Consider the following 25434-nt stretch of genomic DNA (forward strand, 5'->3'; position numbering starts at 1 on the left):
TATTACTACATGCAGTTGATCCAATCTCGGTGTATAGGATGCCATCGCAAGTAATAGACCAAGCTAACCTGGCTTAAATCAGGCGTCTCTCATCATTTATGACAAACTGCTTCCTTGCAGTCAGCCTGACAGTGGGACTTTCTTTCCTATTACTGTTTATCATAGACTTCTAGGGAGATGAATTGCAAAGCGGGGTGCCTTATTTGTCACATCAGTCTCCGTAAGTGAGGCAGAGACTATTTGGCGGGTGCTAGATTTGATTTACCAGGTGATAGCAGCTGGAAACACCGCAAATCTAACATGGCCTCCGTCTGTCTTGTTGGCAGCTAAGAAAATTCACCTCGCAATGGGAAGGTGTGCTAATTAAACGGTAGCAGATAAGGACACACTGATGCTGGCTCTATATTCAGCACACTATTTCTATCTGAGCATCTCCAGACAGCAATATCACAATAGAAGCTTCATCAGTCATATCAGCTGCCTGAACCAGGCTGAAGTTTGGACCTGAAATGAAGGATTTGTGACTTTGAAGGTGAGAGGGCGAAAACAATTGGAACAGACCATGAAAGGGAAAGGACAGGAGACATGTTGGTAGCTTCAAGAGATTGTTTCTCATAATATTATAATATTTCATGGCAGAGATGTATATATTACAAAGGAAGCTTCTCCTACTTGTCAAGTAGGAGTTTCAACATTTCAATTGTGTGTTATAATGAGTGCAAGAATGTGAAGTTTTAAGAGGTTTGCTGAGTGGTCACTGTGGTTATTAGCAGTCATGGAAAATGACAGTGATAATGTTCATGTGGCTTTCAGACATGTGCTCCAATCTATCGCTTTTCCATTGGAGTTGGTTTATTAAAATTAATAGTTACTGTATATTAGGGCAGATTAGAACCCAGAACCCATCATAATTCATGAAAACATTAGATCAAGCTTGACAATTAATTGCTGATAATACCAAATACCAAATATTGGGACAGGATGAAGTTTCTGATGTATGAATGAAGTTATCCAGTCAAACCAGTTCATTTGATCAACTGAAATTCTCAGCAAGAATTAATTCTCCCTCAAATCCCTACAAAAAGATTTTTTTTTTTTTTTTTTACATTTGTAATCGTAATTCTGTTGTTTACATTTGTAGTTATGATTTAAAAATGAGTTAATAATCAATAGCAGACCTCACCTCTGGATCAATGCATCATATAGACCAGGGTTCCTTATATCCAGCCCAGGAGGACCACTGTCCAGCAGAGTTTACTTACCTGCAATTTTCTAGTAACTCTGAACCTTGTAACTCTAACCTTGACTGGCTTGTTCAGGTGTGTTTGATTAGGGTTTAGGGTGACCATATGTGCCATTTTCCCAGGACGCGTCCTGTCCAAGATTTCTAAATTGCCTAAAATGGCTTGAGCCCTTGCCTCTCTAATCGTGAAAGCGGTCATATCGATGTGCCCCCGGATGCGATTTAGGAACGCGATTTCTACACAGTGGTCTGTGCAAGCTACTGTTCTTATTGACAGTCTTCATGCAATGCATTAAAATGTTGTCGTATTTGCAATGCTTTGACCGTTCTCTGTAGATCCAGCCTTCTCGCAAGCCACGAATGATCGATTATGTATAATGCACGCTATTGGTCAAATTATTTTTCACTCATTACCTTCTGCAAATATGAAAACAAAACCAAAACTGGGACATTTTATGCAACTTAGAAATCCTGGACAGGACACGTCCTGGGAAAATGGCACATATGGTCACCCTATTAGGGTTGGAACTAAACTCTGCAGGGCAGTGGCCCTCCAGGTCCGGATTTGGGGAACCCTGATAAAGGCTATATACAGATCAGTAAAAGATGATGTTAAATTATTAGTGTATAAACTACAAGCAAAGCCAGTGCAATTTTGAGATGTCACAACTAGTATGTCAGTGCAAGCCCTTCGCCCCACACCTGTGCCCACCACTGAAGTTACTCCCATGGTCAAAGGTGAAGGTTATTATAATATTTATTGATGCTGAAGATCTCCAGAGGATGTGAGTGAACAGACGTGGAGAATCATTCATGCTTGGCACCCATTTGTTTGCCAGATTGGAGTCGACTGTCACTGTCTGGCAACCGGTGAGGGTTTAAGACTTTGGGCATGCTGCCGATCTCAGCCCAAAATGCCCGCTGAGCCCTCTGATTCAAATCTACAGGAAATCTAGGATCCTCAACCCTTCTTGTGTTACTTATATGAACACACACACAAACATACATATGAAAGCAGGCGTAAAGGCATCGCCCCCACCACATGCATATATTTACATAAATAAATGTACATATTCCCTCCTTTACATCTGCTTATACAGGAAGTCTGTGCTGGTGAAGTCACCTCTTTATTCAAATGCAATTGCTCACCCAATAATGTACTCTGGGACTGTAAAAACATAGGTCCACGTTGACATCTGTGTTTTTCTCAAGGCCACATAAGGGTCAGGTTGGCACTGTTCCACTCAGATTGACGGCTGGTCATCCCAATTAAAGCTACCGAAATATGCTAATCATTTGGGGGCAAAACAAACAGCATTTTGTTGCACATAAAATAATCATAGCTGCAATATCCTAATCTATTGCGTTTTCAATATCCCAATATTCATATTCAAAGCATGCTTTTGTGTCACTTAGTGTGAATGTATTGTGTGAGTGAATAATTATCTCATAGTTTAAATGTAAGATACAAGAAACGGATATCACAGCTGTTTGAATGTGGTCAGTGGTGCATTCTATTTTTAATTCAATCTGCAGGAATAAAAGATGATATACAGTAGAGATTTCAGCGGTGTCCTTACTCAACAACCCTGGAATTAAGATGTAGTTAACACAATGACACATAACTTGAATGGGCAACATACACAATAAGACCACTGTAAATAGCACAGCAAAAATTAAATAGTGAATAGCAGCACAGTAGTTTGCATGATTTCTTCACAATTCTGGTTAATGCTGGTTTAATACCGGTCTAGGAACCAGCAGATCCATTCAAAACTTATGTTTGTCAACCACCCAGGTCGTCTGAAGAAGCTGATTGACGAAGGGCTATAGTTAGCTGCAAACATTACATATACTAGTGATCAACAATGCCAGTCTTACACCGTATGTACACCGGACGCGAACGGCAAATCAACCAACAGCAACATCTCCAACATGCCTCGTTCTATTTATGACATACTAACATGAAGGAAAAATGCCTTTCAAAGGGCGCTTTATCGTATCCAGTGTAGACAGCTTTTAGCTGTTGCAACGCGAGTGACAACGGTCGCGTCCGGTGTAGACACAATGTTAGACATCAAGGCAGTTCTTTATGGTTTAAAATTGAGACAGAATTGTACAGACAAGCACATAGTGATTTTTGATCATAGTCTTTTTAAAACTCTTGAGATAATTTCATTTCAATTGCATGATTAGCAGAGCATTAAATCAGCTGTTATTAAATTAGCATTATTAAAACAGTCCTGTCAAGGATTTGTTTTTTTCTTGCCAAGTGAAAAATCTGTTATATTCATTCCATGCACATGGTCCATGCATAAATATTGCACAGAAAATTCATTTCCATGCACAGGTGGCTCACTCAAGCATTTTAGATGAAACACACAAGCTCGCATTAGCTACTGTTAGCACACAGGCCTAGAGATCTATGGACTGCAGCAACGTGCCCTCGACATCCCCATCTACCTCTACGATTCTCCTCATTTCATCTGTCTCAAGCTCTATTTACAGTAATGGATGGACCGGCATCTTAACATCTTCCTGTGGGAAAAGAGCAAATGGATGTGTGTGTGTGAGCGAGATGTGAAGAAACAGAGAGAATGAGAGACAGAGACAAAACCCAGTCTCCCCCTGCCTTTACTCATCATATTTACATCCACTACTTGTAGAACACACACACACACACACACACACACAAACACACACACACACACACACACACACACACACACACACACACACACACACACCTCTCACCTGGGTGTTACAAAGTGTAAATGTGAGAGCACATCTGCTGCTGGAGTACACATTAGCGTCTTGGAGAGATATGTGGCATACGGAGCTCTCATACCTGGCAGTAGCTTCTTCGCTAGCAGGTGGAAAACAGGTGGACCAGCCAAAGCACGCACCACCAAACAGGTGTGTTCGTGCAAGTGCATCATATATCACAAGATAGCCAAGTATGTGTCCAAAACCAAATTCTGACAACTGAAACAACAACTAAAGACAACTAACACTTAAAATTTTCTTGAAATTTGGAACGTTTGATCAGTAATTTCTTTTTTATTTAGGACAAAATGAGAAGAGACCTCAAATCAGGACTCAAACTCAGGTCACTCAAAAACACATGACAACGTGCTGCTGACAAGGCTATTCGTAGTTTTCAGTTTTCATGTTCAGTGACTTCTTTTTCTTCTGCAAATCACATATTTATATGGATATCTGAAAAAAAAAAAAAATGTCTGTGGCTACACAATTAAAATGGGGTCTAATTGACTTTCATTGTAAGGACAAAAATGTTCTTCAAAATGTATTTTGAGTATATGTGTGTTGAGTATATGTGGAAAGAAAGTCATACAGTTCTGGAACAACATGAGGGTGAGTAACTGAAACTGTCATCAAGCTCTACAAATGCACATAAAACCAAACATAATGCTACCATGACCTAGCATGTCCACACTAACCACAAGAGTTAAGAGTATGTGCATCCTTCATTTGTATTCATCGTTCACATACGCATAAGAGCTGTCTGGCCTGTGAATAAGAAGATGACAGGCACCAACAGTTATTTTCTCCCCCTCCCCCCCTCCCCTCCATCGGTCCTCTTGACTAGAAACAGAAAGACAGAAAAGGTTGCAGAGAGATAGAAGCTGCCACTTGACACATCTCAGATTCTGAGGCCATCCTGCTGATGAAAATTCATTTCAACTGTCTTGATGTGTTTGCCTAAGAGACCAAAAGTATTTTCAATCTTAATCTCTGTAAAATGGTATCGAATGAGACTGAGAGGACATAAGGGCAACCGAGAGAGAAAACTGGCTATTGCTATGTATAATACACTACATGGGCAAATGAGCACAGACACCTAGATACCACATCCATATGGGTCCCGTTCTGTTAGAGCAGATCCCACTCTTTTTTTCACTAGATATTGGATCTTGGCTGTGTGTATTTGCTCTAATTTAGACACAACAGCATCATTCAAAGATCTTGGAACAAACATTTTTTGAATCAACATTCACAGCATTCTCTCTTTAGATCCATGGCTTGAGAAAATTTATAGTGTAATGTTGAAAGAAAAGAACTGTGGAACATGACAGACATACATTTTCAATAGTTGAGTGTCTAATCAACATAGACAACCTTGATGTGATAAATGATGCATATATTTAATAAATGCCTGAAAAGAATGCAGTACTTCATAATGAAGTGAGACTGAACTGAACTAAATTAAGAGTCTGTCTGGATGACTGTTAATTGTTTTGAGGGTATTGACCTTGGTGTGGATAAATGTTTAAAACTGATTGAGAAATATGTTTAGTAAAAAATTATATAGCAAAAACTTATAAAAGGTAATTGCAACTCTCACAGCGAGAGTTTAAATCTCACAATATAAACATTTCTTCTACACAGTTTGTGTTTTACAAACCAGGTTTATTAAAAAAAAAAAAAAAAAAGTACCAATGGTGACATTTCTGCAAACATTAACACATTTTGCCAGAAACTGGTAAATATGGCAATGTTTTACTCCTGCCACTGGTGTTTATTTCAGATGGAAACTGCAGTGAAATATATGTACAGGTTTTTGGAGTTGTCCAAAAATGTAGGTAAAGGCGTATTTTTCCAATATGTTGATTTTCTTTTACAGTAGGTCACTGTCCAGGGTTCAAATATCATGTGCTAGCCTAGATGTTAATTTTTCCTTTTGTAATCAAAAAAATTATACACTGTTACCTATGAAGACACCTGATAGTGTAGAAGAAATAACAAATCCAAGACAATCAGTAACATGACTCTTATCAAGTGAAGAAAAGGATCCATCTCAGTTCTATTCTGTAAATGCTTCCCAAAATTGCATGTGGCGCACTTTTTGATGCCCAGACAGTTGTTTAGAACATTCAGACAGAAAATCAATTTTGTATCACTGATTAAAGGTTAGATAAAAGACAAACAGCTCATTGAAAGTCAAAGCTATTTGGCCCAATTTTACTGAAAATGTTTGTTTGAGCTTGTATGTTTGATGTTATTCATCTGTTAATAACAGGTGTAGCTGAAATAGACATTGCTGTTAGCTAAAAGAGGTGTCCGAATAATTTAGCCCTGTAGAGTATAATTGCATCCAATTTTTACTATTATAACAGAGATACAGTTTCTCTTACATTCTTACTGTGCAATTAATTCTGTATGTCCTTGGCTATACTAATTAAAAGTTGACAGTCCAGCTTGATAAAGGGAGCAGACAGATAAAGACGTTGACAGCCAATCAATAGTAAAAGACAAATATGACATTAACATTATCTACAGTGATGCATTAACCTCATTTGTCATGTGACTAGAGAAGTGCACCGCCGAGAGTGGCTAGATAGCACGACCCCATTAGCTTCTGCTGGTAGATGTCGTAACTACACCATCTGGTACTAAAAAACATCTTTGCCATTTGGAAGCCATTCAAAATTAGTTGTACACTATTGGTCAAAAGTTTAAAATCATTAAGATCTTGTGACACTAAAACTGGAGTAACGGCTACTGAAAATTCAGAGTGAAAATTCAAGTTACATTTTAAAATATATTAAAATAGAAAACAGTTATTTAAAATTGTAATACTATTTCACAAAATTACAGTTTTTACTACATTTTTGTTCAAATAAATGCAGCCTTGGTGTACGGAGCCCTGCACAACATTATATATATATATATATATATATATATATATATACACACACAGTATATAGTGGAATTTACTGATTTGATTTAACTAAAACAAGGAAACAAATTGTTACTATGTGGCCACGATTTAGTAAAATGAAAGAACAAATTGTTATATAGTGCACACGATTTACTTAAAACAAAGGAATGAATCAGTAAAATGTGCTGACATTTTAGTAAGTTGATAGATAGATAGACAGATAGATAGATAGATAGATAGATAGACAGATAGATTGATTGATTGATCGATCGTAACCATTCCAAACTTTTCGGACAACTTACAGAGCTCTTACTTGTACTACCTGACTGCTGCAGACTCATTTCAGCATTGATAGTGTTGACATAGAAACGCATAACTTCAAGTCTGAGGACGTGAACAGCTCCAGGTAGAACGCCACAGGTTGTCATCTCTTTATTTCGGAAGTTGAATGCAGCATAACCTCATTGCTTTTGAGGAGACTTTCAACCAATATAACAAAAAATGTGGGAGGGTCCAGCGCCAGCTGAGCAATTGCCATTGAGATGAATGAGAATGCTAATTTCACCAGGCTGACTTGCAAAACAGCTCTTTTTCTTTCTTTCTGTTTCTTTCTTTGTGTCTCTATCTCTTTCTCTTTTTTCCTTTTTTTTCTCTCAAGCATTGGGCCAGTGTTTTTGATACTTTTTGATACGGCTGTGATCTGGCATCATGGATAACGCTGATAAGAACTGGACCTCTATCAGAGCGTAATTAACACTATCTCAGTGCCAGGAGGGCTTGAAAATATGGCGGCCATTTTAATGACTTCTAAATATAAAAGGCATAAGCTCAATCCATGTCAGCACAGGGTTTTATTTTTCTCCCACTGCTTCTCATGAATTATTCACTCCGGGGTGTGTTTGATTCATTTCTTTATCTGTGAAGGCAGTAATGAGGCTTTATTGTGTCTATGCAGTGGACAGTGGTCGAACTTGGTATTGATCTTTCTCTTCTGAGGCTCTGCGTTTGTCTTTCACAAACTCTCAAGGCACGCACAAGGCCATTCCAAGGATAAAGGGGGGGGGTCCTCTGGATCCAGATCCAGAGGGTGGAGATGGGTAGGTTTAGATCCAGGGGGCAGAGACGGGTAGGTTTAGGGAGATATAAAGTGGGAGGAGTTGGATCTAAATCTATTCTGCAGTGAGGACCATCTCACACTTCTTGCAATTTGAGAATATACTATATGTTATGTAACATTTTTCTTTTAATTTTCTGAATAAAATGTTGAGTAGGGCTTGTCCATGTAAATGTGTCGTGGGTGGTTGCTGTGTGTTGCTATACAGTTGCTATAGTGCTTTGAACTGTTTTTAACATGATACTTCCTTAATTTGTCTACTAAATGCCAATTCACACTGCACCAACAGATGGCAAACAGTGGCAACATACACTTTGTCAGGTTTTTTTCAGATCAGTGTGTTATCCCTGTCGGTGTATGTTGGTCTACGCTTGTTTTTGCTCATTGACACGTTCAATTGTCTGGTTGTGGAATCACTGAGAAGTGAAGAACTGTAATTTGGTGATTGCCTGCATTGGTCGGCATCTGTCGGTACAGTGCGAATTGGCCTTAACAGCAGACTCTTGAAAATATTTCCACCACAGTGACATTTCTGCAGCATTTCAAATGATGTATTATCTTCAATGATTCTGTAGCAGCAATGACAGAGATAGAAAATTTGATAATACATCACTACATAAAATTACAGCTTATCTGGAATATGTATGTATGTGTATATACAGCCTGGTCTCATTGTTAATACGTAGGTAAAAATACATAACTTTCAAAAACACAAAACGTACATTTTTGTACATTTAGAAAGGTGCTGAAATGTACAATATTGAGGTATTTATAGCACTAAATCGTAAAAATACTTACTTTTTTCAGCGGAAAAACAAAATATTTACGAATCTTTCATTTAATAAAAATATATGTATAATTTCCCTTTTATCGTTTTGTAGATAAATGTAAGATCCCTAAAAATATAACATTAAAATGATATTTTGAGCCACTAATCCTACACGTACCCCTAAACCTACCCATAACCATTTCTTAAAACTATACTGTTTATATATATATATATATATATATATATATAGATTATTATAATTTCACTCTGTTTAAAAATAATAGTGTTAATATGATGAATGGGTAATAATCCATATTTTATGATGGAATTTCATATATTTTAAGATTGAAGGTATAAAGGTATAAATTAAGACTAAAACTATCAATAAAATCTATACATAAAAAGCATGTGAAAAGCAGCAAAATGAAAAAGAAAAAATGATGATGGCATTGTAAATCATTTCCACAACATTATCTTTATATAACAAAGAGAAAAAAAAGGGTTTACATCTATTTAATACAATTTTGATTTATGAAAATCAACCCTTGAGACATTAAAGTACCTGTACTTGAAGAAACACCCAGAAACTTTGTGTGTAACTGTAACTGCGTATTTACCTGAAGTATGTAACATGGCCTACAGTATGCCATTCTAGTGTGTAGATTCAATGTGGAATTGCTCTGAAAACTAATAGCACAACTTTCCGCACCAAGCCGCACAAATCATTTCTGCTCATAGCATAAACAGTACAGAATGCCAAAGTTATGTTTAGGAGTTTGTTCAGCCCACTAAAACTACATGTAAATGCAAAGTATGAGAAATAGTAAAACTGACGCTCAGGGGTGTTGCTAGAGGGAGGAAAGTTGGGTCTGATTCCCAGGATTCCCAACAATTGTCTGAGAAAGCACATTTAAGTATGACACTCTGCACTCCTGAAATAAAATCAAATGCCTGTAAATCCGTTTTTAAGAAACCTGATTTTCAGCCTGTGGGCTTGGTGGATTTGTTTAGGGATGTAGGTAGAGTGTGTGTATTAGGACGACTTCATAAATCAGTAGTCAAACAAGAATGTAATCACTACTCACACAGCTATTTTTTTATGATAAGAAATGAGGGATGCTGGCTGTCATATGATATTTCCCATCAGTAGAGGAGCTCAAAATAATTTTGACAGCAAAACCGTAAAATGCATTTATATAAAGTGACAATCACAAAAACTATACTACTTTCCTTAGTAAGAACAAGTCGTTAATTCATTTTTTTTTTCTTTTAGGATTATAATTATGAGATATACCAGACCTCTTGGTTTCCAGTGCCAGGGGTTTTGCCATCCTGACCAATCACGTCACATAATGGTGACACATTCACCTGACAATATGGCATTGCCAGTGATTAGCAGTTGCTGCCAGCAGCCTCTGGGGCAATATCCAGAATCTCATTGGAATATTCATTGTTCTACAAAATCGATGAACGACTTGTGAAATATGAGATGATTTAACAGCATTCCAAATGTATTTCCAGTATGTGCTTTTTGCCTAATTAGAGGCACGGATATGTTTTCTCCTTTCACCCACCGCCTGCCATTTCCAGTGCACGAAGACTACGGTGAAGGCAACAAAGCTAATTGCATTAGCATCAATTTACTGCTTCGGCAAAGGACAGCTGTGTACCACTGCAATGTATCGCATTAGCGCTAATGCAAACATGCAGAAAAACGTAATGTGAAATAATGTCTTGGTTTTGTGAGTAGTGTGTTTTGTTTTGTTTTGTTTTGTGTGTGGGGGTGTTGAGCTTTATATCTCTTTGTGTTTGTCACATAGCTTTTTTCTTCCTGGTAATGTGCTGTCATGTTGTGCATACACCTGAAGAAAGAGGAGACAAATGCGATCTTATGTAAGCACAGCGATATAAATAGGACACACGCACAGAATGCTAGTAAATGAACTCAAAGGTTCTTTTACACAGCGTACTCAAATACAAATTTGTACACACATTGTGACCCATGTGCGTCAAAGGAGTGGCTGAAGATAAATTGCTAGACTTAAGACTGACTGTGCTGTCTTGTCATCAAGGGAACTGCAGGTGGGAATTCAAGTATCAAGTCGGCCACTTTCACACGGTAGGTATATCTTACCCTTCTTTGTAAACCCCTTGCTGGGTAAATGCCAGAAGTAGAAAATAGATCAGATCAGCAGTCACATGCTGAGCTGCAACTGCCTTTGGAGGCTGCCACAACTTCCCACGATGCTCTTCTGTGTCTGTCTCAAAGGTACACATGAGGAAGGCTTGGTGCCGCTGTCAACCACGAGACCCCATGACCTTGTTGAAGATCTGGCCATCATTTGGATGCCAGATGCATTCCGTTTGCCCACAGAGTGTGGACACAATGAGCCACATGGGTAATCCTGTGCAACTGTGTCCAGCACAAAAGATAGATGTTCTGGGGTTGCTCTTTTAGTGAGCAAATACATTTTTTTTTTTTTTTAAATCAGGTGTTGAAGCACCTGGACAGATTTAAGAGTTACAAAATCATGCACTTAAAAGGATTATTCACAAATGGCATCTGTGTCATTTCAAACCTATGTGCTTGTTTGCTCTGCTCTTTTACAATGAAAGAATAGTGACCACAGGCTGTTAAGCCCAAAAAGCACTATAAAAGTGGTCCATACAACTTGTGTACTATATTTCAAGTTTTCCAAAGCCACTTGATAAATTTATGTAAGAAACAGACATGCGATATTGCTATAGTTCAATAAACAAGACATTAATATCAAGCAACAGACAAAGATTGACCTGATAAAAAATAAATAAATAAATCATGATTCTCCCACGATTCTGAATAGATAACTAATCAAAACAACATGCAATTTACTAAAGGTTCAGACAAAATGTTATCTGGGGCAGTCGTGGCCTAATGGTTAGAGATTCAATTCTCAATACCGGTGGGAAATGACTGACGTACCCTTGAGCAATGCACTTAACCCCCAATCACTCCCCGGGTGCCACAGCAAAAATGGCTGGTGTGTGTGTGTGTGTGTGTGATCTGAATGTTTTCTGTGATCTTAATTTTTAAGACATTAATAGACGTCATTTAGGAATAAGATCATGTCAGTGTTTGAATCAAGATCACAATCTTTTGTCGAGTAATCGTGCAGCTCTAATATAAAGTCCTACTTAAGTGGGTCAAAATAAGCACTATTTAGTTCAACTAATTAAATTTAATATTTTAAACTTCAATACATTTTCATTTAATTGTAAATAACATGCAATTAAGACTCTGAAAACAATTCAGTTCACAATTAAGTACAATCCTTTAAAGTTTATTATTTCCATAAGTACTCTTTTTTAAAATTACTTTTTCTAAAATATGCAAATAAGATTTGAGAGCTTAACTTTTATTTTAGAATTAAACTCTTTTGGATGTAATTGTGCTCAATAATTTGGATTTGATTAAAAAGCTACATTTATGTCTGTAAGCTTTGTTCTGTTCCTCCCTTCCAACGACTTTATGTGGCCACCGAGGGGCCCTGCTCTGAGCTCCAAAATGCTTTTAATAGGACAGGCGCTCCTTCAAAGGTCATAGCTCATAAAAATGCCAGCAGGATTCTGTCTGTCTATTTCAGCTAAAATGTCAGGGAAACCTCTGATTCAAGGCACCTTTCCCTTGGTTTTGTCTGATATTTTCAAAGGAAATTTGAAATCAAGGCAGGGAATTCAGGACAATTCACAAATACTCTTATACTTATTATATATAAATTACATTTTTACCTTTTCAGAACAAAATATGTCTGGTGCTTGTCAGTACAAAACTCACAGTCAGAATGCTAGGATTTTATGAGTGTTTTTTAAGCAAGTTGCTAGGCTGTTCTGAGTGGCTTCTATGGCCCAAGTCTAGATGATATTTTGATCCCTAGATATGAGGGATGTTCTTCTTCAGTGTCAGTTTTTTTTACACCTTTTTATCACCCACTTTGCATAAGTCTGATCGCTTAGAAAAGCAAAAGCATATCTCTTCTCAACAAGCTGAGTGTTTTGAAGCATGATTTAACCGTAGCACAAACACGTTGAAGTTTAATACTCAAGGTAAGGGTTGTTCAAATCCCCAATCTTAAGGGTGAGCAATAGTAATAGTAATGGTTAATTTAACTTAGGACTGGTTCCAGAACAAAATCAGTGGGGACGATTCTGAGGGTCCCCACTTTATAACTCGCAATTGACTATTTCTATTTCTATTTCTTGCAATTGTGAGATATAAACTCGCAATCGCGAGTTATAAAGTCTGATTTGCGAGATATAAACTGGAAAATGCGGGGGAAAAAAGAATTGTGAGATAAAAATTTGCAGTTACCTTTTTTATTTTTTATTCTGTGATCGCAACATTTTTTATTCTGTGGTCAAAACAAGCCTCTTAGTTACTCAATAGTGAAAGTGCGGCTCTATAGTAAAAGTTTAGTGGCAAATGTGACAATTGACAAGCAGAATAGTCTATAATAGGAGAAGTAGAAATTCACATTTATTCATCAGCAAACTTCTGACAGCTCCAGGGCTTTAGTGAAAACTCACTCCTGCTAAACATTTACTCTGTGAATACTTGCAACCGGGAACAATACAAGTCAACACCACTATAAAAGTTTGCTGAGAAGTATTTTCTACTACAACAAGGCAGTATTTGACTGGTAAATGTATCCATAGCAGACTGGTGGGAGTGGCCTTGAATGGCAAAATGCCCAGTGCATTATGGGCATTGAAGTTTTCTTACCTATTTGGCAAAACAACAGCCTTTTTTCTCTGTTTTCTCTAGTCAGGTAGCACCGATTTTCATGTTTTTCAAGTTTTACTGAAAGCCCATTTTGCCAGTGGTGAAGCACCCCTTTAATTATTATGCGAGCATAATAGCAAATGTAGCGTTTCACTAAAAGTTTGGATGTAATTATATGGAAACTTATTCTAGACCAGCAGTTACAGACAGTCTGCATCCATAGCAGCGATCTGAAACAGTAAGTAGTGGATTGAGAGTGAACTCAGCCATGAATCCTCTATATGCACCCTGAGGTCAATATCAAATGCTATCATGTGTTTTTTGGAGGCATGAGGCAGAATAACCCTAATTTGCGACTACAAATTAGGAGACTGATTTGCAAGATTAAATGACATTACTAATGCAGGGATTTTGTGCTCATATTGGCTGGATCACAATCAGTAAAATCTGTTTTCTCAAGCACCCCAGGGTATGTCTTAGCTAAAATGAAAGGACAAATTGCACAACAAATTGCTTAAAAGCATTCCTGATAAATTTTTTAAATGAAAAAAGCTTTGTGTGTCTATATATGAGAGCTGTTATAGTTACTAATGATAACTCATTATGTTTACCCATTATCATAGTAAAATAACATTAAAAGAAAAACAACCCTCATGAACAAACAACATATGTGCTGATGTTGTTTTAATTTAAATTAGTATAATAACTAAGCATAACATCTGAACTAAGAGATGTTAAATAAAAAACATGCAACTGTCAGCCCAGAACTTTATTGTCACTTTGTATATCATCTGGAATTAAATAAACCATATCCAATGGATTTTTTTGATATATTTTGGATTTTATGAGTTGTATCTCCCAGGATATGTTGTCCTATTAAGGTATACAAAGCCAAAGTCATGAATATTTCTATGATTTATTCAATGCAAAAAACAAAATGTAACAAGCAAAATATGCTGCATGTATGACTTGTCTAACGGCCTGTTCACACCAAGAGAGATAACTATAATGATAAATATATAGTTCTAAATATCATTCTTAATATAAAAGAATAGCAGAGTCCACTCACGCCACAACTATAATAACGACACAGAGGAACGATATCATTGGAATCACTTTCAGAACGATTTTTTTCTGATGAACGATAAAAACAACGGCAGCCAATCAGAATCCATCCTGCTTTAAAGTGATTGAGCATTTAAAGCGGCATACAACAAAACTCTTGGTGTCAACGGGCCTTAAGTGTCAGGCATGTAAATTTCTTGAATTTTTACACTGCTGAACAGCCTCATCTTCGACCTCACGGGTGGGCAACTCTCTTTGATATCCCACTGTCCTGCAGAGTATAGCTCCATTTCTCATCAGGCATATAATGCAATTTATCACACAACATATAATCAATCCTGAAGACTTTGGTTAGATTTTTCACATGTGTTTGATACGGTTTAGAGATAAACTTTGCAGGATGGTAGCCCTTCAGGAGCAGGGTTGAACAACCCTTTTCTACCATTAAATAAGCTGTGTAAAACCCTGCAAGAATATGTATAGTTAAAATACAAAGATGTAGTCAACTATGGCGTGGTTTCACAGACAGGGCTTTGATTAAGCCAAGATTAGGCCTTCGTTCAGTTAGGACATTTAAGTATCTTTTATAAATGTAAAAAAAAAAAAAAACATTACTGGTGTTCATCTTGAGAAAAATAATAGCAGTGATATAATTTAAGATATGTCAGTGCAAGTTGCTTTCAGTTAAAACAGCTCAAACATGCATTTTAATCTGGGACTAGGCTTAAAGGGTTAGTTCACCCAAAAATGAAAATAATGTCATTTATTACTCACCCTCATGCCGTTCCACACCCGTAAATCCTTCATTAATCTTCAGAACGCAAATTAAGATATTTTTGTTGAAATCCGATGGCTCAGTGAGGCCTGCATAGCCAGCAATGACATTTCCTCTCTCAAGATCCATTAATGTACTAAAAACATATTTAAATCAGTTCATGTGAGTACAGTGGTTCAATATTAATATTATAAAACGTCGAGAATATTTTTGGTGGGCCAAAAAAAACAAAATAACGACTTATATAGTGATGGCCGATTTCAAAACACTGCTTCAGGAAGATTCGGAGCATAATGAATCAGCGTGTCGATTCAGCGGTTCAGAGCGCCAAAGTCACGTGATTTCAGCAGTTTCGCGGGTTGACACGCGATCCGAATCATGATTCGACACGCTGATTCATAATGCTCCGAAGCTTCCTGAAGCAGTGTTTGAAATCGACCATCACTATATAAGTAGTTATTTTGTTTTTTTTGGCGCACCAAAAATATTCTCGTCGCTTTATAATATTAATATTGAACCACTGTACTCACATGAACTGATTTAAATATGTTTTTAGTACATTAATGGATCTTGAGAGAGGAAATGTCATTGCTGGCTATGCAGGCCTCACTGAGCCATCGGATTTAATCAAAAATATCTAAATTTGTGTTCCGAAGATTAACGAAGGTCTTACGGGTGTGGAACGGCATGAGGGTGAGTAATAAATGACATTATTTTTATTTTTGGGTAAACTAACCCTTTAAGCTGTGAAACCAGGGGTATATTAATATCAGTTTTACATGTGAATATTAACATTTGCTCAATTTTTTGCACAAAATACATAGATTGAGAAGGGAGACTGTGTACAGGGGGCCCAGAGAAGGGAAAGGGGTCTACAGGAACAGCCTTGGACATATTGGTTTTAAGTCAGACAAAATGACCAAAGAAAATTTGAACCAAGTCATGTGACCCATATACTCAAAACAGACTCAACTATGATGATGATCACAATATTGGGTGAAAAATTATTTCTCGTGCCTCCAACAAAAGATTAAAGAGCATACATTGTGGTGCAAAATAATGAATTAGATTCACAAGTATTCACTGTGTGGTTACACCATAACAATTTAAGAGCATTAAACTGATACTTTCATGAAAATGGATAACAGTATATAACAGGGTTTCAAAACCAATATGAATACAGAGTACATTTTTATTTCTAAATAAATAAAAAATAAAATTGGGACATGCGTTTTAAAGGCTTTATTCATCTGTTCTCACTTGCACTTCCAACCAAAAAGGCAAACGCCGCTGCAGGCACATGTTGTGATGGTGTTTTAAAATCTACTCCTTGTCAAAATAACACTGGCACATGTTGACGACAATGTAGTATCTGTGAGGAAGTGGTCTCACTGTGAGTCTTATCAAAGTATAATGCATTGAAGTGCCATCTCAATATATGCATCATCAGCCCACCACCAGGTGTTAGCTTCCCACAAGTAGCGGCTGTCAATAAGCAGCCCCCTTTGTAAAAATGGCACATCTCAGCCAAGAGGCATTGAGTGAAAATGCTGCAAGGGCATTTCGTTAGCTCTGTGCATTTGCATATCTCTCTGGCAGCTGTGCATTGTTTTTGGCGGAGGAATCAATACCAGCGCAAGTTGCCAGTATAACTCAATTCTGTATTCGAATAAACATGTAGCCTTGGAATGTGATGATGAATGAAAGAAAGGAGGGGTTGGCGGTTCTATATACAGTACAGGCAATTGCTGCTGAGACCGGTCCTGTCCATGTTCATAAAAACATATCTTTGGAAACAAACAATCGGTGAAGTGTTTTGTTGTTGTTTCTCCTATGATTCTGAGAGTCTCTGGTGTCTGAAAGCTATAGTCTGGTTGACCTTTGCAATATTGTTGCGTCTGCCTCTGTTTCCCACCAGGCATTCTGCAAAACATACAAGCTTGCACGCATGCTAACAAGAGAGGGCTGAATCAATAGTTGTACTCCATCCATTTGCATGGCTCTGATGTTCTTCTGCAGTCTTCCGGTTGAGGAAATGCTTCCGTGTGCTTGTCTAAAAGCAAATGCACACTCGTACGCAGCCATATTCCAGACATTGACTCATAGCTCTGTAAGATGTTACTTAAGGTGCTTTTGAAATAAGGCAGACGTTGGCGTGGGGGTGGAGGTATCACAGGCAGACAGAAAGGAACAGCAAGGTTGTCTACAAGGTCTGCACTGACATTTGTAAGGCTTTAATAAAAACGATACAGGGCCGTGGTTTGCAGAACTTCGCACACTGAATGAGAAGCGCCACGTTTTAAATAAGAAAAACTTTTCATAATCCTCCATTATAATGCATTTTAATTGCTCCAAATCATTGTTAATGTAGGCTAGATAAAGACTTTATCTTAGTCTGTATTGTACATTTTACATCCTAGACTGTACTACTTTTTAATATTAGTGCTAATAGTGGCATATAAGTTGGATGCCAGATATATTATATTTTCTTTTAAGCTTAATTTATGACTGGATAATCTGTATTTTTTTTTTTTTTTTTTTTTTGAGATAGATATAGAGATCACAGTTCTTCCATGATTCTGAAAACAAAACAGACAACCAAACAAAATAATAGGTTCTGACAAAATGTTCTTTTAATGTTATAAATGAGTCGATTTATAAATGTCTATTTGTTATAAATTTATTAATTTAAATTAATTAATTATGTAAAATCGTTTGCAATTAATGAATGAAGACTTGTTTCATTCAGAGTTTTTGAACGAATTTCATCATATAGGCTAGATATATTTCATAAATATATACAATCTTTATCAAGCGTAACATTTGTTTCCAGTAGCGGCTCCTGACCGTAAATTTAGGTAGGGAAGATTCTGGGTCTTAGCACTAGTTTATGATAGTTTAAACATTTTTATATTCTAATCGCTGAACACACGCAGAACACTTTTGGTAGACGTTGTGTTATTCGGCCTGAGGGTGGCGCTCTAATGTTGACTGACACACACAACACACGTTGTTTTAAAATAAGTTAAGTCAGTGTTTTTATTAATTCATGTGCTCGCATAATATTTTATCAAAATAACCTCCCCTCCCTCTTGTAAAATCATCTGTTCTCATCGGCATGAGGGTGGGACAACCTGCAATCACATGAGATCACAGCAATAGCAAATCACAACGATCCAATCAATTCCCAATGGACAAAATCAATGCCTGCCCTACATTATTTCTTCTTTTAGAAGCCATGTTCCTCGGATATACATCACAATAGGGAAGAAAAGACTTTTGAAACTTGTTTCATACCATTGAAAATTAGATTTTAAACATTATTAGAATAAATGACTACTTTGTCTTGCTAACGCTAATTTTGTAGGTAGAATTTTATGTATCCTAAATGTGTGATACTGTATTATATCTAACGGTATGCGTTAACGCTACACTAAGGTTAAGGTTATAAGTGTTTAGGATAGGGTTAGGGGTTAGTGTTTCAGCATTGTATAGGCAATCAGATTGGCATGACCAATAAAGTCTTTAGTATCAGCTGTGGGATGGAGTTTGTGCTTAACTGGTTTAAGCACAAACAAATATATAAATAGAACAAATCATGTTCTAATTCAGTTTTAATGTGGCCTTTGTATAAATACATTTTTGTATAAATAAACAATAAAAAATAGACAGACAGACAGACAGACAGATAGACAGATAGATAGATAGATAGATAGATAGATAGATAGATAGATAGATAGATAGATAGATAGATAGATAGATTGATTGATTGATTTTAATAAAAATCAGCTCCTGGAACAAAGTGCCTGTAGTTTAATGAAAATACAAGGAAACGCATAAGGGTGAATAGTACAATAGAATAAAGTGAATAATACAAATCTAATGTAACATTGGCACAGGTTTTCATTATGCAGTTTTTAATGAATGCAATTAGCCATTTTCCATGGCAACATATTTACGGGCACTTGAGAGTTTCAGATGTACCGGATGTGTGTGATTACACTACACTCCATAGTCTTAAAAAAAATGTAGTGTGCATATTAAACAATGAGCTTCTTTTCCAGTCTCTAAAGTGAATACCTCCACCACAGCTTCAGTGCATCACTCACCTACATCTGTTGACTTGGGCGCTATATTTCCAGCTCATTAAACCTGTTTACTTAATGACTAGCGTCCTTGTGGAGGAACAACATCAACAGTATGTTATTCACCTGTTTTTTTTATGAAATCATTTTCTGGCCTTGTTGCTTATTATGAACTGTCGCTGATTCTTCATGGTGTGAGTGTATAAAGTCACTCGCAAAATAAACTGTTATTACAAAACACCGCCAGCAGAAATATGATGCATATTTGCTAGCAAGCTGCTGAAGCAACAAAATACTATGGTTTATGCATTCATGGCAATTACATGCTAAAGCAAATAAGTTAGTATCTGTAACGATAATTCACTGGGAGGTGAGTTTAATGTAGCCTACCCATGTGCAGTTTACTGAAACAAAACAAATACAAATAATCAAAAGCAGACAATGACTTGAACCGACTATGCCCAAACTCACCAAGACACAAGACACACGTACTAAGGAACCAATCAGAACATGACACATGAAAAAAGTAACCACATGACAAGGACTGTGTCCCAATTCAGAGGCTGCATCTTTTGAAGGCTGCATTCGAAGGCTGAATGTGTCACAGTAGCGCAACAAAGGCTGACCCAATTAGAACGGATAGAATGGATGGATCCATTGTGCTCTGGTGATGACTGGATTTTTTTTTTTTTTAGATAAAATGCCAAATTGTTCTTTAAATGTAAGTATTTGGGAGCAAGCGCAATCCTTTGTATGCTAGACCATACCATTTAACAACGCTCGGTTCGACCACTGTAGACTTCGAATGCATGACCTTTGAAGTCTGCATTCTTCGAAGGATGCAGCCTCTGAATTTGGACAGCTAAGATCACATGAGGGGAACAAGGAATCACATGACATGAAATACATGACTCAATAAACATGCATTTGCATTTTTTGTTTACAGACAACACCATCGTCAAAGCGATCACCGTTTACACGGATCCACGAAAACGACTAAAAATGCTGTATTATGCGATGTCACTTTGTAAAAAAACACTACGTGCCTATAGATAGAACACGTAATACGAATGTGCATGACTTCACTGTTTTCACAAATTCATATTTTTGCAGTTTACATGGAGACAATAATGAATAAATGTAATAAAAACTTACACTTTGTAACCCATTTTCAAAAGTTCGCATTTTCAGACCCCAAAAATGCTGTTGTTGTGTAAATAAACAGCCAAAACGCATAAAAAAGTTTTAAGTTTTTAGTTAAAAATGGTGTTGTGTAAATGGCCCCTTGATGAACTTGATGAACTATACAGGTGCTAGTCATATAATTAGAATATCATCAAAAAGTTGATTTATTTCACTAATTCCATTCAAAAAGTGAAACTTGTATATTATATTCATTCATTACACACAGACTGATATATTTCAAATGTTTATTTCTTTTAATTTTGACTGACAACAAAGGAAAATCCCAAATTCAGTATCTCAGAAAATTAGAATATTGTGAAAAGGTTCAATATTGAAGACACCTGGTGCCACACTCTAATCAGCTAATTAACTCAAAACACCTGCAAAGGCCTTTAAATGGTCTCTCAGTCTAGTTCTGTAGGCTACACAATCATGGGGAAGACTGCTGACTTGACAGTTGTCCAAAAGACGACCATTGACACCTTGCACAAGGAGGGCAAGACACAAAAGGTCATTGCAAACGAGGCTGGCTGTTCACAGAGCTCTGTGTCCAAGCACATTAATAGAGAGGCGAAGGGAAGGAAAAGATGTGGTAGAAAAAAGTGTACAAGCAATAGGGATAACCGCACCCTGGAGAGGATTGTAAAACAAAACCCATTCAAAAATGTGGGGGAGATTCACAAAGAGTGGACTCCAGGTCAGTGCTTCAAGAACCACTACGCACAGACGTATGCAAGACATGGGTTTCAGCTGTCGCATTCCTTGTGTCAAGCCACTCTTGAACAACAGACAGCGTCAGAAGCGTCTCACCTGGGCTAAAGACAAAAAGGACTGGACTGCTGCTGAGTGGTCCAAAGTTATGTTCTCTGATGAAAGTAAATTTTGCATTTCCTTGGAAATCAGGGTCCCAGAGTCTGGAGGAAGAGAGGAGAGGCACACAATCCACGTTGCTAGAGGTCCAGTGTAAAGTTTCCACAGTCAGTGATGGTTTGGGGTGCCATGTCATCTGCTAGTGTTGGTCCACTGTGTTTTCTGAGGTCCAAGGTCAACGCAGCCGTATACCAGGAAGTTTTAGAGCACTTCACGCTTCCTGCTGCTGACCAACTTTATGGAGATGCAGATTTCATCTGCACACAGTGCCAAAGCTACCAGTACCTGGTTTAAGGACCATGGTATCCCTGTTCTTAATTGGCCAGCGAACTCGCCTGACCTTAACCCCATAGAAAATCTATGGGGTATTGTGAAGAGGAAGATGCGATATGCCAGACTCAACAATGCAGAAGAGCTGAAGGCCACTATCAGAGCAACCTGGGCTCTTATAACACCTGAGCAGTGCCACAGACTGATCGACTCCATGCCACGCCGCATTGCTGCAGTAATTCAGGCAAAAGGATCCCCAACTAAGTATTGAGTGCTGTACATGCTCATACTTTTCATGTTCATACTTTTCAGTTGGCCAAGATTTCTAAAAATCCTTTCTTTGTGTTGGTCTTAAGTAATATTCTAATTTTCTGAGATACTGAATTTGGGATTTTCCTTAGTTGTCAGTTATAATCATCAAAATTAAAAGAAATAAACATTTGAAATATATCAGTCTGTGTGTAATGAATGAATATAATATACAAGTTTCACTTTTTGAATGGAATTAGTGAAATAAATCAACTTTTTGATGATATTCTAATTATATGACCAGCACCTGTAATAGTATCTCAGTGATACTAAAAAACCACTGATAGAGGCTGCATCATAACAGCAAATATAGCTATTGTGTTTCTCAAAGACTTTCACAGACATTCTTGAGTGTTGATTATTAAAGGATTAGTTCACTTCTGAATGAACATTTCCTGATAATTTACTCATCAATTTACTCGTCTGGGATCACGTAGAGCCCTTTGAAGCTGCACTGAAACTGCAATTTGGACCTTCCACCCAGTAAATCCCACTGAAGTCCACTATATGGAGAAGAATCCTGGAATGTTTTCCTCAAAAACCTTAATTTCTTTTCGACTGAAGAAAGAAAGGCATGAACATCTTGGATGACATGGGGGTAATTAAATTATCAGGAAATTTTCATTCAGAAGTGAACTAATCCTTTAATATGCATTCACAGTGTAGTGAATACATGATGCATGCTCACTCTCTGTCATTTGTCACAGTCAAATGTTTACTGATTGGTTCAAATATTAAATCTTTGGCACTAAAAACCAGCTGTAGACTTGCTGTTGCCTAAATTTTTAAGTGTTTTATTTTTATAGTGTTTTATTTTATTGACAGAAATTTAGAAAGATGGACAATATGCATTTTAGAACAGAAAAAAAAAAATATATATATATATATATAATATATAATTTAATATTATTTTACCTCTTATATGACATCAACACTGGTGAGCGGGGCCTTCACATTGTACACCGAAATCATTGTACACTGAGAGTTGAGTTATGCCACTGGGTCATTTCACAATGAAGAGATTGTTTTGTGCTTAAAGACTATTGATTTGAGGTCTTGTGCGGTGGAGATGGTGCCCTGAAGTGGTCTGCTCATGTATAATTATACTAATCGAATGCAAAACACTTCACGAATATGCAAATGTTCCCAGTGATTACTGAGGTCATGACAGAGTTTTTGACCTCTGTAAAGACCGTCAAAATAAATGTGCTGCTTTCCTTGAAGACAAGAAATATGTAAATAGAAAGATGGTCTGAGGTCTTTAGGAGGTCTTTCCCAATTTCCTAGCTAATTTCTTTCTGGTCTAAGGTTGTCAGTTATTGAGAATGAAAATATTACAGAACTGAATAAAAGAATAAACACATTTCTTAAACAGCATCAACAACGTACCAGTCAACTGTGGCATGTGACAAGACAAACCTAATATAGGAGAATATATTAAGTGAATATATTCCTTTTTACTTAATTACTAGTGTCCTTGTGGAGGAACAACAACAACAGTATGTTACTCACCTGTTTTTTTTATGGAAGCATTTTCTGGCCTTGTTAAATTAAATAATAATAATAATAATAATTCCACAGTTTAAGTCATGTTTTTATTTAGTTAACACAAGCACACAATAATTACCTATAGGCATCACAACCTGAAATCAGTTAAATTTTTCCTTGTCAACACACGTTTTCACACATCAGTCAGATTTCTGAATAAATAACCAGGGCCACAGGTGAGTTTGTGCTTTGGGAAAAATTAACCCAACACTGAAAGAACTGGAAAGACGAAAGGAGGAATATAGAGACCAAGATTACACTATTTTTCAATTGGATATACTCTGACTGAATCAATACACCAAGACATCACTTCATCATGCTAATCTGCGAGAAATATAAACATACAGTATACCATTTCTGGCATATCGTATATGCGATTACATACAAAAGTGATTTGCCACTTCTCAGATGATATTATTTCCACAACATTCCCTGCTAAATCCACCTGGCAGTGAAAAATAAACCCATATCAACAAAGTAACCTTTCTTGAGACAATACACAAGCTGTAATCATCATGTCAGCGGCCTGTCATTCTAGACACTGCTTCCCCTGCTGTTTGGCCAAAGAACCAGAAAAAGTTGTCATGTAGATGAATGTATGAGGCCACGACAGGTTAACACTTGTTCTTCCAATGTGTACACTGAACTGACCAGGCCACAGTACTTAACAAAGTATTTTGCTACATTTTTGGTAACTTTGTCAACTTTTAAAATGTAGAGGCATTAAACTGTGAGTGGGAAAAAAAAAAGGTTTACAACATTTTTTTTTATTTTTGTAACAGTGTCTACATTGCTGCTTGATGTGTCTAAAACATACACCTCTGATTCTGACAGGATAATAACAATAAAACTACACTGTATTCCTAATTTCATACAGACTAAACTTAATTTTCCGTACCTTTCACAAAAAGTCCTAAGGGAAGTCAGTTCACTCAGCGGCAATATCGGTAATGCCCCGGGGGACCTATTTTCAGTCATGCAAGTATAGCTCTAATGTACTTGAAAAAGAGACCTGCAAGGGTCTTGTTTGATAATCCTGCAACTGCCAGTACCTGCAGTACTTAAAGGTACAGTTTATACCACCTCACCTTCATTTTGTTCCAAACACACATACACACACACACACACACATATATATATATGTGTGTGTGTGTGTGTGTGTGTGTGTGTGTGTGTGTGTGTGATTACACATGTAAATTACATTATTTTATTTTATTTTTTCATTAAGCTCTTCTTAGATTCAAGTAAATGATGAAAAGAAAATATCCCTTTAATAACCATACCTTCTAAACTTAGATATTGCTCTTTTTGTCTTGGTTTCTTCCCCCAATTTGTCTGTGCTTTTCTAGTATAGGATTAAAGTTTGGGAGTTTGACCTCCAGTTGCTTGGCATCTGATTAACAATTCAGACAAAATGACAGCTGACAGAAGGATGAGCCTCGACAGCATTCACGTCTCACTGAAGACACTGAATTAAGACTGGCTCATCTGAAGGGAAAAGCAATGAATAGTGCTTCAGTGATCAAATGTTCATTTCTTTGCTTTATTTTGTAATAATTTTCATACAACATATTCTGGCTCAGTGAAGCAATAGTTTTGTTTTTGACAAAAACAGATTAAACTTTAATCTGAAGTGAAATAAAGCAAACTGAAATTCTTTATTGGCACAAAACTGGGATAACTAAAAAAAAAAATAAAAAAAATAAAAAACTATTACCTGACCAGGCCACAGTAGAGAATTTTGCTAAAATTTTGGTAC

General features: G+C 36.9%; 1 protein-coding gene across 2 annotated transcripts in view; it reads right to left on the reverse strand.

Moving 5' to 3' along the window:
- The window catches only part of alk (ALK receptor tyrosine kinase), a 392513-nt gene that overhangs the window by 333166 nt on the left and 33913 nt on the right, over positions 1–25434 (reverse strand). The window lies entirely within an intron of this gene.

The sequence above is a fragment of the Ctenopharyngodon idella genome, chromosome 17, assembly GCF_019924925.1.
Source record: "Ctenopharyngodon idella isolate HZGC_01 chromosome 17, HZGC01, whole genome shotgun sequence".
NCBI lineage: Eukaryota > Metazoa > Chordata > Actinopteri > Cypriniformes > Xenocyprididae > Ctenopharyngodon > Ctenopharyngodon idella.